Source organism: Phoenix dactylifera, chromosome 7 (genome assembly GCF_051530095.1).
Source record: "Phoenix dactylifera cultivar Ajwa chromosome 7, Ajwa_hap1_PhDact_Kaust_v1.1, whole genome shotgun sequence".
Taxonomy (NCBI): domain Eukaryota; kingdom Viridiplantae; phylum Streptophyta; class Magnoliopsida; order Arecales; family Arecaceae; genus Phoenix; species Phoenix dactylifera.
The window spans coordinates 5,215,092-5,234,731 of record NC_143196.1 but is presented as its reverse complement, the minus strand read 5'-3'; the positions used below and the strand labels follow the sequence as shown (position 1 = coordinate 5,234,731).

The following is a 19,640-nucleotide window of genomic DNA, read 5'->3' as shown; positions in this document are numbered from 1 at the left end:
TGATTCATTGTGAACAAATAGGATGTCTAGCTAAATAAAATTGTGTGACTGTTTTCTTCAAACGATCACATTTTTCAAATGCTTTAAAATTCAGGAGTTGGAGATCAAAGATATGCATTGATATACTTTACCTTAAAATCAGATCTTTTAAAGGCTTCTTGTGTCACTCAGATACTTAATAGCTTAAAAAATCTGCTTGAATTTCTGAAATGTTTTTTTTTTTTCTTTTTTTTTTGCGTGTGTGTGATCTTAGATTAGACGTATAAAATTTCTAGTGTACTAGACCTACTGGCAAATCCAAATTATCTTTTCATGCACCAACCATAATCCTCATGTAAAGCTTGTTATTGAGCTATTGCTCAAAATTAATCACAATCTTTTGCTTTTTAAGAACAAGAACCAACAATAATCTACAAGTACAAGCAAGCTCGATATGAAGGTATGCCTTTAAATTTCTTAAAGAGTCCCCTATTCCCAAAAGAAATTGCTCAACATATACCACCCACAGGGCTTTGCCGGGAGTAATCTTCAATGGCTAGTCAGATTTTCTTGAAGTAACGGAGAAAAGGTCATTGGATAAGGTGTAATAGCATCGGTTTGGCCGAGCTTGGTTTGAAATTAATTTTAAGCTTAAATTCCAGAATCATGCTTGATTTGTTTATCATTATTTTGAGCTAAACTCAAGCTTAATTTCGAATCAAGCCAAATATGAGTGTATTTGATCAGCTTGATAATCCTAAATTGACCGAAATCAATATGACATTAAATTAAGCCTGGTCCAAACTCAAATGAAAGCTTGCTTCTTGATTTCAAGTTTTGGTTCAACATATGGTTCAGGTCTAAATAACAATTTAATTGATCCAAGAATAAAAGAATATACCAATTAAAAATTTTAATCTGGTAATCTATTATACATAAAATATTCGACATAGAATTTTAAACAGGGATAAGTACAGATTAGGTACTTTGTGGTAAGGTCCGATTTCAGTAAGCCCATCTATAGTTTCAAAAGTAGCTTTTTAACATACCTGAGCTCAGCTCCATTAGACACCATGCCACTTTGTTACCCTCACGAACCCATCTGAAAAAAGAGATCTAGGATTAATTTTTACTCGATTTTGAATTATTTCTCTCCCTAATGTCCAAATGGAAGCTTCTGCGCCAAATCCAAGCCTCCCTTCACCAACCTAAAATAGAAGAGTAAGAAGGAATTGATCTGCTAAGCACGTCACAATTCCTGATTCCATTTGAAACTTGTTGATAGATTATGGCAAATTTCTGAAACAATCCTTGGACTGAGTTGATATAAGTGCTGTTGGTGGAAAAATGGACCACCCCACAAATGCAATTATAGCACCCAAATCCGTCCGCTCTCGAGCTCATCCAAGTGCTCGGGCTCTTCCGCTCTCGAGCTCATCTAAGTGATCGAGCTCTTCCGCCCTCGAGCTCACCAAGTGATCGGGCTCTTCCGCTCTCAAGCTCGAAGTGATCGGGCTCTTCCGCTCTCGAGCTCATCTAAGTGATCGAGCTCTTCCGCCCTCGAGCTCATCAAGTGATCGGGCTCTTCCGCCCTCGAGCTCATCCAAGTGCTCGGGCTCTTCCGCTCTCGAGCTCATCTAAGTGATCGAGCTCATAGGCCGAGCTGAGCACAGCAGGCCGAGCACAGAAGGCTGCCGAGCACAGAAGGCCGAGCACAGAGAGCCGAGACCAGAAGGCCGAGACCAGAGAGCCGAGACCAGAGAGCCGAGACCAGAAGGCCAAGACCAGAGAGCCGAGACCAGAGAGCCGAGACCAGAAGGCCGAGACCAGAGAGCTGAGACCAGAAGGCCGAGACCAGAAGGCCGAGACCAGAGAGCGCCGACCAGAAAGGCAACCCCGCCGAGCCCATGCCTTAGCCAAATATCCAATCTCCGCCTAACCCTCCAAAGGATCTGACAACTAAATACATGACTCCACTTCAATCTGCTACCATCCCCAAGTCATTAAGGCACAAGATCTCCGCAGGCATTCGGCACATCCTATCATTAATGCATGAGACCCCCTCAGGCCTCCGATGCACCCAGTCATTTAATGATCACGGCCCAAGACGATCTCCGGATCACTGAACCATCAGAGCGTATGGCTCTTTCTGACCACCGGTTCACTCAGCAATCAATGCACTTGTCATCTACGGACCCCAGGCCCACCACGGCCGGCGGTTCAATCACCCCAACGGGTCCGATCAATCGTGACAGCTCCCTGACAGTGACGGTAACCCATTAATTCGCCCAGTCACATCACAGGTAACCCTGCCACTCTCCCTATAAAAGGGGAGCTTCTCCCTCTAAAAGGGAGGAGGCTTCTTCCTCCCAAGAGAATTTTTCGGACTTCACATACAGTCCCTCTCTCTTCTCCAAAATTAAGCCCCCCCTCTGACTTAGGCATCGGAGGGCCGGCGCCGGAAAAGCCCGGCCACCGGCTTCTTGCAGGTCCCCCGAAGGACGCTGCTCGCCGACGGATCGCCGTCCGCCAGTGTTCGCCGGAGCTCCTCCTCCTCGGTTCACGGCCGCCCCCGGGTCCAATTTCCAGCAACAGATGGCGCTAGAGGAAGGGCCCGAGTTCGCTGCCATGAAGCTAAGAAGCAAAGGGGCTTCCAACGCCTCTCGACGTCCTCCACCAAGTCCAGAACGTTCCGTTCGGAACTCACCACCTCCGGCCGAGTCAGCGCCTCAAGTTCGACCGGAGCAGTTTGATGCCCTGGCGCAGCAAGTGCAGGCGTTGGCTACCGCCGTCCAAAGCTTGCAACCCAGGGGCATTCCAGCGGCACCGCCTCCTCCGGCTCCAGTCCAACCTGAGCCACCGCTGGAGCAGACCCCGAGTTTGACATGGACTCTACATGTCGATGGCTCTTCAAACTCGGGGGGTAGCGGAGCAGGATTTATTCTCACCAGCCCGGAGGGGGTGGTCGCCGAGCAGGCCCTGCGCCTCGAGTTTCCTGCTTCCAATAACATGGCGGAGTATGAAGCGCTCGTCGCCGGGCTTAAGCTAGACAAAGAGCTAGGAGTGAAGGACTTGAAGGCCTTCAGTGATTCTCAGCTCGTCGTCAACCAAATTGTGGGCGACTTCGAAGCCAGAGACCCGACCATGCAGAAGTATCTTCAGAAGGTACGGGATCTCGCCTCGACCTTGGAATCCTTTCATATTCAACATATTGCCAGGTCGGAGAATCTTAGGGCCGACCAGCTATCAAAGCTGGCGTCCTCTCGCATGAGCGAGCTTCCCAAAGAAGCGGTACTGGAATATCTCCAAAAGCCCAGTACAGATGAGCCCGAGCAGACCCTCTGCACCGAGTTCGAGCCAAGCTGGATGGACGAGCTCACCAGCTACCTGCAAGATGAAGTCCTCCCCACTGATGAACAAGAGACTCGCCGAATCAAGCGCCTCGCCACTCGCCACGCCATCGACCACCGCTCCTACGGCGGACTTGCACCCCTCCAGGAGGACGCCACCAGCCGGCGCACGGTCATCCACTGTCCCTGCGGCGGAGCCCCTCCTTCCCCTGGCTTCGTGGCGGCCCCCGGGTCCAATTTCCAGCAACAAGTGCTGTGAGCCATGTCTTCAAGCCTATCATTTGCAAGCAACACCAATAATAGGCTGATTTTGTACGATTGTGGGGGAACATCGAATATAAGGACATCATGGACGGTGGAAAATTTTGGAAAATGGTTCCATGATTGCTCCAGATACAGGGTAAGTTCCTGAATTTTTGGATTTTCATTATTTTTCTAGTTAGATGTGAGAGTTAATTTGAGTATTTGGAATATTGCTTTACAGGTTAATGAGCAATGCAAATACTTTTCGATTGATCATCCTACTTGCAGACATGGGATTGAGTTAGCTGCAAAAATTGTGGAGAAATTTATAAGAATTCAGCAAAAGGCATATTTTCCTAAAGAGAAGGAAGAAATTCTTCGTGCTAAGGAAAAGATAGCTATGGAAAGAGAAATAATAGCTCGAGGGAAGGAGGTTTACAAGTATGCATTGTTTGGGTCTTGGATATTGTTTGTTATTATTGGTGGCAGTTTATTTCTTGGGGATTTTCACAGCAACTAAAACTCATTTGTTGAGTTTCCTTGCAAATGGTATTTATGCTGAAGTTCTGCAAAATAGTTCTTATAGTTGGTATTCAGCTTGCATACAGCTGGAATGAAGAAGAAAAATAGTTCTGTAACCCATGGTGTACTTGAAGTGACTTTTGGTAAACTAGACATGTCATTGTTATGATTAATAGGCAACATATTCGATTGTTATGAGTAATATGTAAAGATTTAGAGTTTAAGAAATGAGTAACATGGAGAATTCCTGTTATAGAAATCTGTACCTGATTTCAATCAGGACAAGAAATGTTATGGTGGATATGGGTCCGAGTAATGTGAATTATTGTTCTTAATTCCAGCTAACTGTTTCTGCTTCATTCTGCTAGCTGATTTAGTTCACATTTTTGCTAGCTGTTTTTAGTCTATGGACAGTGGTCAATAGCACAACAATGATGGTGCATAATAAGAGAAAAAAATGTTTGGATAGAGCCTAGCAATAGTAGTTATTTTGATACATAAAAGTGTGAAATTAATCGAGCGAGAAACAAAAGATACATCATAGATATAACTATCTTGTAGCTGTCCAGGAATAAATCTAAAGACCATCTAAAACTAGTTTGCACTTCCAGAAGCCAAGCTGAACAATGGAACAAATCTGGATCACTTTTATCAAACCCCTGTTAGTATATATAGACAATTCAAACACACAAAGATTGGATTTACTTCCATGCATGGCAGAGAGTCTGCAGCCTACTTGAGCCAATGACATCCAAATGTCTTCAATATACTGTTAGTAAGAGCACATGAAATATTTTGTGGAATATATCTGAACAATCTGGGAAATCACATCATAGTACAGAATCTACTGTTTTGATAATATCTTTGATAGCCTACACATACGAAAGTTCATGTGAAATGCAAATAAACATAGCTTAACACTAACATTTCAGCAAATACATTATACTCATTTAGATAAGCTGGTCTTACAAACATATCAACCAAAAAAGATAATTCTAAGAAACATTTCAACAAACATTTGATGCTTACATATGTATATATATAGATTTCATGCTGCAAATATTGCAACTAAGATATTTGAGCAGACATTTCGATTATAGACCCATGGAATCTCAGCTATATTCGTATTTTTCATAAGAAAGTTTTGGCTCGCCTCATTGGTCGGACACGGGAGGCCAGCAAATGATGGAGCTTAGGATGCCGGGATGAACGACGACCTCGCCTCCACGTTGTCGCGGGTGAAGAAGCCGCGGAGCCGTGCAGTTGTCTCAAAGACTTGACATCGATGTTGAGATGATGGTGCCGGAGAGGAAGAGATGAAGATGACGACAATGATGCCGATGGGATCCAGTGGAGCACGGCGTTCGTTCTAGTCAAGGAGTGGAGGACGAACAAAGGAGGGAGAAGAAGATGACGACGGTAGAAGTACGGTGGAGCACGGGGGCTATTCCAAGGATGTTAAGAAGATGGTGTACCTACTGTTGCTGGAAATTGGACCCGGGGGCAATCTTCGGTCGAGGAGAGGAAACGACTGTTTGTTCTCACGGCGGGGCGGCGGTCTGTCGGCGGGCGGCGTCCTCCGTCCGGGGCGGTCGGAGAGAAGGAACAGCAGGTCCTCGCAGCGGGGCGGCGATCCGTTGGCTGGCGGCGTCCTCCATCCGGATGCCTGCACATGAACCGGTGGCCGGGTTCTCCGGCGCCGGCCCTCCGACGCTCAAGTCAGGGAGGGGGCAAATAGTGGGGAGAAGGAGATGAACAGTGATTTTTGGGTGTATGAATGTTTCGATCCCCTCTTGGGAGGCCAATGCTCCCTTTTATATGCGGGGGTCGGTTTATCTGTGATGTAACAGGGCGAGGCCGTAGTACGGCTTGGCATGTTGTTCAGGTCGGCGCTCGGTCAGGCGAATCATTGCACTGATGTCGGCGGTATGGCCGAGATCAGAGACTTATCATAGTCGACTAGACCCTGCTGGGTCGATTTGCCGTGGAGAGCCGGGGATCCGTAGATGTCAGGAGCCATGCGCATTTATTGTGGAGTAAGCCGGAGATCCGCATTTATTATGGAGTAAGCCGGAGATCCGCATTATTGGTGGAGTAAGCCGGAGATCCGCATTTATTATGGAGTAAGCCGGAGATCCGCATTATTGGTGGAGTAAGCCGGAAGATTACAGCGGCCATGCGCAATAAATGCCGGAGGGGTGTTAGAGTACGGTCCTCGGACATCGGGGTTTCTCTTAGGTCGGAGGTTTTGGGGTCGGTCGTCTTGTGGCCGAGCGTTCCGAGGTCGGACGCTGACTTCGGCTGTCCGGGGTCGGAGGTTGTACGGCTTCTTAGGGGTATTTATGTCATTTGGGGGGAAACTTTATTCCCCCCAACACTACCCCCCGACTTCCGAGTTCGAGCGGCTTGTGGAGCTCGGACGTGGGAAGTAAAGTCTGTCACTAAGGTTGGGGGGAAGGTCTCGCCCGCCCCCTTGTGCTTTCCGGAGCTTTTATGGTGAGATATGCGCCCTTTGGCGTCTCGAGGCTGCTTTATTCGGTGAGCTAATGATGGAGCTCGTATCATCATGCTTCTTGAATCGCCAGGATCATTTTACGGCGGATTAATAATGGGGGACCTCGAGCTCGTCGAGGCGGTGTCTCGATTCCGTAATCGATGTTTCTGGCTCATTAATGAGTGTGCCGTTACGGGGTTTGAAACGGACACGCGGCGCGACCCGAGGTCGGACGTTTTCGATTTCATGTTACTGGATCATAATTCCGAAGAAGTGGAGGCCTCATCGGGGCTCCACGTGTCCCAGATCTTATTAAACGAGGGGAGCGGGGGTTACGTCCGCTCGTTCCTCAGGACGATTTGATTCTGTGGGCCCATGATGAGGCCCCGAGATCCGATGGGACAACGCTTCGATTTCGTATCCGATTTATTAGACCGGAGTGAATACGGTGCCTCGGCTTCCGAGGTCGACACGTGGCGCAACCCGGGGGGATGGGAACCGACCCCGTCGATCTGGGCCGTCAGGGGGGTCTATATAAACCCCACGAGTCTGCCCTAAAGGTCTTGTTTGGCTGCCTCTTATTTTCGTCGTCTTTCCCCCCTGCTTTCTCCCTCAGCTGAGTCTTGCTGGTGGTGCCCGGAGCGATTTCCGGCAATGTCCAGTAGGTTTTCTTCCCGTTTTCACTAGGGTTTCCTCTTTTCTCCTCCTCGTCAACCTCCATTTTCTACTCTTAACTTTTGCTCCACTCTTCCGTGAGAATGAGTTCCGGTCCCGAAGAGGTTGGGTCGAGTCTGTCGGAAGAGGAGCTGGAGTTAATCCGCTCCCGTTTCTTCTTCCAGCCCGGGTTTCGCCTTGAAACCGCAGGGCCGGAAGACAGGGTGACGCAGCCGCCCCCAGGTCGGATCGCGGTTTACCGCGAGACACTTTGGGCGGGCCTGCGTTTTCCCGCCCATGAGTTCGTGAGCAACTTGCTGGCCGAGTACCAACTCGTCCCGGCGCAGTTGGCTCCGAACTCATGGAGGACCATAATTGGGTTTTTATCCCTGTGCCTCGGGCACGGAATCCCGATTTCGGTAGGCCTTTTTCGCTGGTGTTTTCTGTTAAAGAAAAATCCGGCGGACGTAGGGTGGTTATATTTCGCCTTTCGGGGCGGTATGTCACTCTTCCGGGGCGCCCCTTCCTCGATTCACGAGTGGAAGAGGAAGTTTTTCTTTCTGGCGTCTGCGGCGCCTTGGGGGTTCGAGCCAAGGTGGGGACACCCTCGGCTGAAGGCCCTCAACAAACTCTCCGAGCCCACGGGGAGGGAGCTGAGGACCCTGGACTCTTTGCGAGCCCTCGGGAGGGGCAACGACCTGACCGAGCTCCTGCGGGAGGACGCCCTGGTGAGCGTGGGTCTGAGCTCGGCGCGCCCCGAGGGTAAGGGCGGTTGCATTATTCTATTTATTTATTTCTTGTTCTCCGTCTTTACGGTCACTGGTCTGACTCTTAACAAAATTTTTGATTTCAGATATTCCACGCATGCCGACCAGCAACACATCACTTTTCTCTCGCCTGAGGAGGCGAGAGGCCGAGGTCGGGGGCGCAGTGCCCCAGCCTCGGAAGAGGGCGAGGACGGACGGCGCTTCTTCGTCGGCCGGGACGAGGGGCCCCGAGGCGGGGGCCCCTGCAGCCGACCCGAGGCGGGAGCGGGTTGTTGGTGATGCGGGCCCGTCGACCCCTCCTTGCCCTACCCCCCTTTCCCAGCGGGGGGAGCCGTCCGTGGTCCGGCCGCAGCAGCCAGGACCCGGGCTTACCCGAGGCACCGAGGCGAGCGGCTCCGGGACCTCGGGTTCGATCGTGCCGAGCTCTTCTCGGGCTTTCCGAGAAGAGTCGGCCAAGCCGGACTCTCCTATTCCCGAGGGGCGCTCGGCCTTTCAAGATGCCGAGGTCGCACGCTCCATGTTGCGGCGTGCGGTGCTTCCAGCGGACCGGACCGTGTTCCAGGGTATTTCGCTGGAGGAGGTCGTCGGCAGTGCTTACTGCAACACTGCCCGGGTAAGCTTTCTTCTTAATTTCTCCGAGTTTTTAGCGTACATATGTGCTTTTCAACTCACAATACCCTCGTTTCTTCCTTTTCAGCATATTCTCGAGCTCGACACCATGGCGTTCATCGCCCATGGGTATCGGGAAGAAGTTCAACAGCTCGGCCAGCAACTGGAGCCGGCCAAGAAAAGAGTCGCCGAGCTGGAGGCGGCGTTGGCCGCGGCCGAGGCTCGGTGGACAGCCACCGAGGCTGAGCGCCTTGCCATGGTGGGGGCGCTCGAGGAGGAGAAGGCGGCTCATGCCCTGACCAGGGCAACCATGCGCGGCACGGAGGCGCGCTTAGGGGAGGTCCAGGCCAGGGTCGCGGCCCTCGAGTATGAGGAGGGGGTCTTGCGCCTCCGACTCGGGCAACTTGAGGCCCGGGAGAGGAGGGCCCTCGAACGAGCCGAGCATGCTGTGGAACTCTTCAAAGAGTCGCAAGAGTTCCGCGACATGTTGGAGGAGGAGACGGTCGACGGTTTCCTTCGAGGCTTCGAGAACTTCCGGGACCAGGTGCGCCGGTACTGCCCTCAGTACGACTTCTCGACGGTCCGTCCGAGGGAGGACCGGGGCTGGGGGTCCGACGTGCAAGCCCTTCCTGCCATCCTGACGTCCGAGGCGGGAATATACGAGCAGGACCCCGCCGAGCCTTCGACGGGGGTAGCCGAGGCGGACGGTGTCATGGAGGCGGCTCCGGCGGCCGAGATCGATGCTGTCCCGGAGGCGGCGCCCGAAGCTCCTGCTCCCGGCCCCGAGCCTGTTCCGGAGGAAGATCATGAGGTCATCAATGTGCCGGATGACCCCCCGGATGTGGCCCCCGCCGCTTAGGACTTAAGCATATTTTTCTTTTCTTTTTCATTGTATCCGGGGTCGGCCCTTGAGTGGCCGACTTCCAATTTTGTAATTGGCCTTCCGGCCCTTTGTTAATGAAGAAATGTTTGTCATTCTGTGTTCATCTTTCCCTCTGTTGTCGTGGATGAGGCTAGAACCTTGGCTAACCGCCTCGACGACCTCTAACTTCGTATTTTAATCTTTGGGCTGCTTAACGAAGCTGCCCTTTTCCCTGGCTATATCTTAGCCTTCTCGGATTCCAGTCGTCTCGACCAAAGGGAGCTCCGAGCTTAGGTTTCTAGAAAATTTCTCTAAGTCCTATAACTCGGATCTTAGAGTCGTGGGAGTTGCCACGTTTGGCCTTTAGGAAAATCTTAAGGCACCGAGGTCGGGCCTTAGCCCTTCAAGTGGGACCGGAATAGGTCTATTCGTGCCGCTATTCGGGGAGTTTAGTCGGGTTTCCGAACTCAACTCTGAACCTCTCATAGGGAGCGCGGGCTAATAAACAAGTTATTGCCGAAGGTTTTCATAGTTATCGTCCTCGGACCCTGCCGAGATTTCGGTGAACAAGGCTGGGATTCCCAAAGATCGCCTTGGTACCTGTGCTTGGCTGGTACATTCGTGACCGGATCCACTTTCCCAGCTGGACGTCGGAGTTTACTTAGAAGAGCCGAGTTGGGCCCTACTTTATAAAGCCTTAGTACGGATTACAGAGACTTGACGAACAGAGCAGGCATAATGAGGTTGGGAGGTCGGTCTTAAGCCGACCCAGCGAAGAAGCCCGGCTTTGGGGCAAAATAAGACTCCAACATTGGACGAGATCCCGCTTGGCAATATGTAGATAAAATTTGACAAGGAGGGCGTCTAGTTGGGTGTACCTGTTGCATTCTCGGGGTCATGCTTCGCATGGTGGAGTAGGTCGCTTCCCTTCCTCGTCGACCTCCGGAGTCATTTTTGACTGGTAAAAGGGGCCCGGGCTTCCCACGGACCCGGCGACTCTTGCCGGAGTTGAGAGGATCTGGGGAGGCTCTGTTAATTTGTAGCCCTTTTTGAGATCGAGGGGGCTTAAGACCCTATGGTTGGACCTCGGAGCGCCTCAGCCTTGGTCGAGGGATCTCACATCAGGTCGGCGGGTTTGTGGACGCCTTGCTGACCTGTGATACCTCCCGAGGTCGAGGGAGTCTGGTTCTCTACGGTCGACTCTCGGGGCATCCCGACCTTAGTCGAGGGATCGCTCGCTTCGGGGGTCGGGGATCGTCGACCGCTCCCGGGGGTCCACTTTGTGGCGTCCCGGGTGGAGCCACCCTTTCCACCCCTCACGGCGCCTTCCCGAGGTCGAGGGAGTCTGGTTCTCTACGGTCGACCCTCGGGGCATCCCGACCTTAGTCGAGGGATCGTTCGTCAGGTCGGCTGGTCTGGGCACGCTCTACCGACCGGCGACGCTTCCCGAGGTCGAGGGAGTCTGGTTCTCTACGGTCGACCCTCGGGGCGTCCCGACCTTAGTCGAGGGATCGCTCGCTTCGGGGATCGGGGATCGTCGACCGCTCCCGGGGGTCCACTTTGTGGCGCCCCGGGTGGAGCCACCCTTTCCACCCCTCACGGCGCCTTCCCGAGGTCGAGGGAGTCTGGTTCTCTACGGTCGACCCTCGGGGCATCCCGACCTTAGTCGAGGGATCGTTCGTCAGGTCGGCTGGTCTGGGCACGCTCTACCGACCGGCGACGCTTCCCGAGGTCGAGGGAGTCTGGTTCTCTACGGTCGACCCTCGGGGCATCCCGACCTTAGTCGAGGGATCGTTCGCTTCGGGGATCGGGGATCGTCGACCGCTCCCGGGGGTCCACTTTGTGGCGCCCCGGGTGGAGCCACCCTTTCCACCCCTCACGGCGCCTTCCCGAGGTCGAGGGAGTCTGGTTCTCTACGGTCGACCCTCGGGGCATCCCGACCTTAGTCGAGGGATCGTTCGTCAGGTCGGCTGGTCTGGGCACGCTCTACCGACCGGCGACGCTTTCCGAGGTCGAGGGAGTCTGGTTCTCTACGGTCGACCCTCGGGGCATCCCGACCTTAGTCGAGGGATCGCTCGCTTCGGGGATCGGGGATCGTCGACCGCTCCCGGGGGTCCACTTTGTGGCGCCCCGGGTGGAGCCACCCTTTCCACCCCTCACGGCGCCTTCCCGAGGTCGAGGGAGTCTGGTTCTCTACGGTCGACCCTCGGGGCATCCCGACCTTAGTCGAGGAGGCGCTACGGGGGGCCGCGAAGGTACTACCCCATTGTTGGTGTCGAGCGCCACGGGGGACTGCGAAGGTACTACCCCGTCTTTCCGAAGTGTCGAGGGGTCTGGGCACGCACTGTCGACACTCGGGGCATCTCGACCTTAGTCGAGGAATCTCGCTCCAGTCGACGTTTCACCGTCCTGCGATTCTTTCCGAGGTCGAGGGAGTTTGGGACTCTACGGTCGAGCCTCGAGGCATCCCGATTTTGGCCGGGGGATCTCAGTTTCCCCGTTTGTCTGGGGATGGGCAACCGAGGTGAAGCGATGATCAATGCCGAGCTCAGAGCAAAACTCCCTGAAATGAACATTGTCAAATTGTCGACCATTGTCAGATATAAGGATACGGGGTAGTCCGAATCGGCAGATTATAGACTTCCACACGAAGTCCCGCATCTTTTGCTCGGTGATCCGGGCGACAGGTTCGGCCTCGACCCATTTGGTGAAGTAGTCGATGGAGACGACCAGGAACTTTCTCTGTTCGGTGGCCAGGGGAAAGGGCCCCAGGATGTCGATCCCCCATTGGGCAAACGGCCAGGGGGCAATGATGGAGGTCAGCAGAGCTGAAGGTCGGCGCTGGATATTGGCGTTTCGTTGGCACCGATCGCACTTGCGGACGAAATCCGTTGCGTCCTTCTGGAGTGTGGGCCAGTAGTATCCCTGCCGCAGGATCTTGTGGGCTAAGGCTCGACCCCCCAGGTGATTTCCGCAGATCCCTTCATGGACCTCTCGGAGGGCGTAATCCGCCTCGGAGGGGCGGAGGCATCTGAGAAGGGGAGAAGTAAATGATTGTCGATAGAGTTTATTCTCGTACAAGACATACCGGGGAGCCTGGCGCTTGATTCGGCGAGTCTCCGTCTCGTCATGAGGTAGAGTTCCGTCCTGAAGATAGCAGACGAGCCCGTCGATCCAGCTTGGCTCGGAGTCGATGCACATAGTGGGCTCGGGTTCCTCCGTGCTGGGGACCCGAAGATACTCGAGCGCTGTTCCCTTGGGAAGCTCGCTCATGCGGGAGGTGGCCAGTTTGGATAGCTGGTCTGCCCTGAGGTTTTCCGCTCTGGGAATATACTGAATATTGAAAGAATTCAGGGCAGATGTGAGTTCCCGCACCTTTTGGAGATACTTTTGCATGGATGGCTCTTTAGCTTCAAAATCTCCTTGGACCTGGTTCACCACCAGCTGGGAGTCGCTAAAGGCCGTCAGGTCTCCCACTTTTAGTTCTTTCGCCAGCTTGAGCCCGGCGATGAGAGCCTCATACTCGGCCTCATTGTTCGAGGCCGGGAACTCGAGGCGCAGAGCTTGCTCGGCCACCACTCCATCTGGACTGGTGTGGATAAGTCCGGCCCCGCTGCCCCCCGGGGTCGAAGACCCATCTGAGTGCAGGACCCATGGCTGTTTCGGGGTCTCCTCCACGGACTCAGATGGCGGCTCGGGGTCGTCCGGAAGGGTGCACTCCACGATGAAGTCGGCGAGTATCTGAGCTTTGATAGCCGGCCTGGGCCGATATTCTAGGTCGAATTCCCCGAGCTCGACCGCCCATTTGGCGATCCTCCCCGCACGATCCGACCTCTGCAATATCTGCTTCATAGGCTGGTCGGTTAATATAGCTATCGTGTGGGCTTGGAAGTAAGGCCTGAGTCTCCGAGCCGAGTTGATGAGAGCGAAGATGGTCTTCTCAAGTTTAGAATATCGGGTCTCAGCATCCCTGAGAACCCGGCTGGTGTAATAGACCGGCTTTTGGAGCTTGTCTTCTTCCCGGACGAGGACCGAGCTTACTGCAGCTGGGGAGACGGCCAGATATAAGTAAAGAATTTCGCCCTTCTGGGGCTTGGTGAGCAGCGGGGGAGAGGCCAGGAGGCTCCGAAGCTCTTCGAAGGCTTGCTGGCATTCTTCTGTCCACCGGAAGTCTTTCGGCCGTTTGAGGCTCTTGAAGAAGGGGAGGCAACGCTCGGCTGATCGAGAAACAAACCTTCCCAGGGCGGCTACCCGCCCCGCGAGCCGCTGCACCTCCTTAACTGTCTTTGGAGGCGACATCTCTTGCAGTGCCCGGATTTTCTCCGGGTTGGCTTCAATTCCGCGTTGGGTCACTATGAAACCCAGGAACTTGCCCGAGGTGACTCCAAACGCGCACTTCGCCGGATTGAGTTTCATTTGGTATTTTTTGAGCTTGGCGAATGTCTCGCTGAGATCGGCTATGTGGTGTTCCGCCGCTTGGCTCTTTACCAGCATGTCGTCCACATAGACTTCCATGTTCCGGCCGATCTGGTCTTTAAAGATTTGGCTGACCAGTCTCTGATAGGTGGCCCCAGCGTTTTTCAGGCCAAAGGGCATCACCTTGTAGCAGTAGGTGCCCTTGTCGGTGATGAAGGCCGTCTTCTCCTCGTCTTCTGGCGCCATTCGGATTTGGTTATATCCTGAAAAGGCGTCCATAAAAGTTAGCAGTTGGTGTCCTGAAGTGGAGTCGACGAGCTGGTCGATGCTCGGGAGAGGGAAGCTGTCTTTTGGGCAGGCCTTGTTCAGGTCGGTGTAGTCCACGCACATACGCCATTTTCCGTTGGCCTTCTTTACGAGGACTACATTGGCGAGCCAATCCGGGTAGGAGACCTCCCGGATGAAGCCGGCTCTGAGGAGTTTGTCCACCTCCTCGGCCGCAGCTCGTTGTCGCTCAGGGGCGGAGCCTCTTTTCTTCTGCTTTATAGGCCTGCTGGTTGGTCTCACCTGGAGTCGGTGGACCATGACCTCGGGGTCAACTCCTGGCACGTCCGCGGGCGACCAGGCGAAGACGTCAGCGTTGTCCCGCAGGAAGCTGACGAGGCGATTCCTCTCATAGGCGCCGAGGCCGGAGCCAACCTGCACGGTTAGCTCGGGAAAATTTTCTTGTAGTGGGATTTGAATAAGGAGCTCACCGGGCTCTACTTGCTTCTTCCAGAGGGTGTCCCTCGCATCGAGGGTTTCTATGGGCAGTGAAGGGCCCATCGGGCGGTCTGGTGCCTCGGCTGGTTGCTTTACTGTGTGGGCCGCCATGTAGCATTGCTTGGCGACCAGTTGGTCTCCGCGGACCCCGCCCACTCCTTGGCCGGTGGGGAACCGCATGAGCAAATGGCGAGTTGAAACCACGGCTCGAAGGGCGTTTAACCCTGGGCGCCCAAGGATGGCGTTGTAGACCGAGGGCAGACGGACCACCAGGAAGTCCGTCCTTACAGTGCTCTCCCGGGGGGCGAGGCCAACTGTGACAAGGAAGCTAGCCTCACCTTCAACCGGGACCGCATCTCCGATAAACCCGACCAGCGGGGCATTGATTCTCCGGAGGTGTCCTTCTGTCAACCCCATTTTTTGGTAGGCATGGTAGTACAAAATGTTGGCTGAGCTTCCATTGTCAACTAGGACACGCTTTACATCAAACCTATTTACAATCATTGAGATGACCACAGCGTCATCGTGAGGGGTCTCAACCCCTTCTAAGTCCTCGTCCGAGAACGAGATGACTTCATCAGTGCGTGGGCGCTTCGGGGGTGCTCCCTGGGCGGCTGTTCCTGCCGAGGTCCGCCCAATCATGTTGATGGTGCCGGCGATAGGCCTGTTGCCGCCAGGATTTTCGGTTGGTGCGTCATTCTCCGCCGGCCTCCTTTCCTCATGTCGGTTCCTCACGAACCGGTTGAGTACTCCCCGTCTGATGAGCGCTTCTATCTCGTCCCGGAGTTGGAAGCAGTCCTCCGTGTCGTGCCCGCGATCTCGGTGGAAGCGGCAGTACTTCCTGGGATTTCGGAGAAATCCCGTGTCTCGCATAGGAGGCGGGGGTCGGAAGAAGTCCCGACCCTCAATTTCCATCAGGATCTCGGCCCGAGGAGCATTGACGGGTGTATAGTTCTCGTACCTCGCCTGGTACGTCCGGGGCCGTGGTGGAGACCTCGGGCGAGGAGGTGTCCTCTGCTGAGGTCGCCCCTGTTGACGGGGCGGGCTCCTCAGTCTGGGGAGATTCTTCTCTCGGCGGGGGGACCGGCTTCTTTGTCGACCGCGCTCCTCGCGGCGCTTCTTCCGCTTCTTCGAGGTGGGCTCGATTGCCCCCCGTCTGGAGGCGATTGCCTCCTCGGCCTTGGCGTACTTCCGGGCTCGGGCAAGCATTTCGGTGAAGTCGGCCGGGAAGCTCTTCTCGATGGAGAAGAGGAATCGATAGGAGCGGACCCCAGTCTTCAGAGCCGACATGGCTATCGATTGGTCTAGCTCGCGAACCTCCCATGTGGCGGCGGTAAAGCGGTCCAGGTACTCTTTGAGGGACTCCCCCTCCTTCTGCTTGATGTCCAGGAGGGAGTCTGATGTTCGTCGCTGGCGCCGGCTGGCAGCAAAGTTGGTGGCGAACTGCCTGCCGAGCTGCTCAAAAGAGGACACCGTGTTCGGCTTCAGACCAGAGAACCAAAGCCGAGCGGTCCCTCGGAGGGTTGCTGGGAAGGCCTTGCAGAGTATGGCCTCCGAGGACCCTTGTAGGGCCATGAGGGCCCGATAACTCTCCAAGTGGTCGAGGGGGTCGGTGATTCCGCTGTAGGGCTCCACCTGAGGCATTTTGAACCTCGCGGGAACTGGCTCGTCCTCGATCTGGCGGGAGAAGGAGGACTTGGTAGTGAACTCAAGGTCCCCTTCCTGTCTTGCCTTCTTGCTGTGGAGTGCCGCAATCTGGCGCTCCAGATGCTCGACTTTTCGGTCGAGCTCCCCCACCCGTGGGATTGTCGCTGTGGTTTGCGCTAGCTCACGGTGATCCGGGGCTGACTCCGCCTCAGAAAGTTGGGGTCTCCGGTCAAAACCTTCTCCCGGTAACTCTCTCCGGGGAGAAGCTCGTTCTCCATCGTTGGCTCTGGAGGAGCCATGCAAATTTTGGCTGGAGAGAACCGGGCCGTTGGGGAGACACTCCGGCGGGGCTTGGGCCTGCGGGGGAAGTGCCGGTAAAGCCTCCATGCGCCGCAGGCCCTGAACGGCGGCGGCCAGGGCCTGGACTTGCTGTGCCAGGGCATTGAACTGTTCCGGCTGGACCTGAGGAGCTGGGTCAGCCGGAGTTGGAGAATTCTGGACGGAGTGTCCAGGACTTTGCGGGGGACGCCGGGAAACGTTAGAGGTTCCCTTACTTCTCAACTTCATGACTGCTACTCGGGCCCTTCCTCTAGCGCCAACTGTTGCTGGAAATTGGACCCGGGGGCAATCTTCGGTCGAGGAGAGGAAACGACTGTTTGTTCTCACGGCGGGGCGGCGGTCTGTCGGCGGGCAGCGTCCTCCGTCCGGGGCGGTCGGAGAGAAGGAACAGCAGGTCCTCGCAGCGGGGCGGCGATCCGTTGGCTGGCGGCGTCCTCCGTCCGGATGCCTGCACACGAACCGGTGGCCGGGTTCTCCGGCGCCGGCCCTCCGACGCTCAAGTCAGGGAGGGGGCAAATAGTGGGGAGAAGGAGATGAACAGTGATTTTTGGGTGTATGAATGTTTCGATCCCCTCTTGGGAGGCCAAGGCTCCCTTTTATATGCGGGGGTCGGTTTACCTGTGATGTAACAGGGCGAGGCCGTAGTACGGCTTGGCATGTTGTTCAGGTCGGCGCTCGGTCAGGCGAATCATTGCACTGATGTCGGCGGTATGGCCGAGATCAGAGACTTATCATAGTCGACTAGACCCTGCTGGGTCGATTTGCCGTGGAGAGCCGGGGATCCGTAGATGTCAGGAGCCATGCGCATTTATTGTGGAGTAAGCCGGAGATCCGCATTTATTATGGAGTAAGCCGGAGATCCGCATTATTGGTGGAGTAAGCCGGAGATCCGCATTTATTATGGAGTAAGCCGGAGATCCGCATTATTGGTGGAGTAAGCCGGAAGATTACAGCGGCCATGCGCAATAAATGCCGGAGGGGTGTTAGAGTACGGTCCTCGGACATCGGGGTTTCTCTTAGGTCGGAGGTTTTGGGGTCGGTCGTCTTGTGGCCGAGCGTTCCGAGGTCGGACGCTGACTTCGGCTGTCCGGGGTCGGAGGTTGTACGGCTTCTTAGGGGTATTTATGTCATTTGGGGGAAAACTTTATTCCCCCCAACACCTACATTTGATCTTTCCCCACAATTGCACAAAATCAACCTATAATTTGGTGCTGCTCGCAGATGATACGCTTGAAGACAGTTCAAAGCACCTACATCATATCAGTCTAAAGGCTTGTTTCAGAAATTCATCATAATCCATCAATAAGTTTCAACTGGAAACAGAATTGCAGTATAGCTTACCAGATCGAGAAAGAAGCTTCGAATTGGAGAGATTTGGGGAGGAAAATGATTCAAAATCGAGTGAAAATGAAACCTAGACCGGTAACAAAGGAGGCCTCAATGAGCTCGTCGCACTAAGATTTCAAATTCATTCGAATCTAATCACAAGCACTATAATTAGCTCGTGTCGGCCTCTATAAACTCATATTGTAGTATCCATATAGGAGTTCGTTCGGATACAATCCAGAATCTCACCTAAAAATGCTAGCCAAAAAATATTATTTGTGTTCTTTAGTCTAGTATAAATATCCCAAAATTTATCGGCAAATAACCGATGTGGAACTAAATATACATCTGCATGGGTCCTCACAAAACCTCTATTTTCATACGAATTCATGCTCTGTCAACATCCAACAGAGCTGAGCGCAGGTGAGTTAAATGCTACCTTTTAAATCACAAGCTGGCTCAATGAAATCAAGCCTTACCAAACGTGGGCAATCGATAATTATCTCCTTTAAATATATCCGAGTTTTATATAGTCAAAGCCCGATTAAGCTAAATCATTTTTTTTTTGCTCGATTCGAAATCAATTCCAAGACTTCTTTGATAATTCAAGCTTGGTTTATCTAGCTTCAAGCTGAGCTTGATCCAAGCTTTCTCAATATCTCGAGCTCAAGATCGTGCTGCTCGGTTCATCTATCACCCCTACCCACAATTCCATCATGGACCTAGCTCAGCTCGATCTATGCGTCTTACAAGAATCAGACCTAATATCATGCGAATATTACTGTGGGAGGTGCATCTTCCATTAATATATAAAGATTTGCTCGCATCGATCCATAGGGTTGTCGACACGGCATTGTTCCCGGCCAGCAGCCACTTGCCATGAGGCACTCGCCACCACCTGTCGGCCACCCGGCCCTTTTAGGGGAACACTCTTCTTATTATAATGGAAGCAGCACATGTTATCAACCAATTAATAGAATCCAATCTCCTAACGAATTATATTTTGTGAGCCGATGTCGAGATTGATGTCATGATCCCTCCTCCTGCGATTGGCTGGTGAAGTTAGTTGAGCCCAACTGAAACCTGCCACCACCTTTAAACAATAAGGATGCTTGGTGATGCTCATTTGATAATTCCTGCTTGCTGATGTTGATTAAAGAAAGGACTTACTAAAGAGGAATTAATCCAATCCTAATGGAGGAACATGTTATGGAATGTGGAGGAAGTTGAGTGAGCTAATGAATGATGCGATAGCTATTTAAGTAATGATACAATATCTGGCCATGTCTATTGTTAACTGCATGTTTGCACGTCAATTAGAATAAAATAAATGGACGACAGAAATTTAATGAAGTGTGGCATTATGATATAGTATCTACTGTGAAATTATCCTTTCACTTTTCTAGCATCTTTCAGGTAACTACTTGGAAGATGAGCTCCTATCAAAGTTTCGCACATATTAACAAGGTTCTATGAAGTGATGCCTATGAGGTGAGAATGTAACGGTGGTCGAGGTCATTGTGGAAAAGTCTGATCCAGGTTTAATTGGAATTTGATCCAAATGGTCTTGGTTGAAATAAAATTTTATACGAAATACAGTAGGTTACCTGAGTTTACCTTGAGGGTGTCATGGGTTTGAGTAATTTTCTAAGTATAATAAATTCTAGTCT

General features: G+C 53.1%; 1 long non-coding RNA gene across 1 annotated transcript; it reads right to left on the bottom strand.

Annotated features, from left to right (window-relative positions):
• Positions 1 to 3,444: 3,444 nt before the first annotated feature.
• Positions 3,445 to 18,132, bottom strand: LOC149753112 (uncharacterized). The gene is made up of 3 exons (XR_016395882.1): positions 17,986 to 18,132; positions 17,860 to 17,909; positions 3,445 to 5,569 (listed from the first exon to the last, which is right to left on the bottom strand). It is a non-coding gene; the product is annotated as an uncharacterized LOC149753112 (long non-coding RNA).
• Positions 18,133 to 19,640: the final 1,508 nt, after the last annotated feature.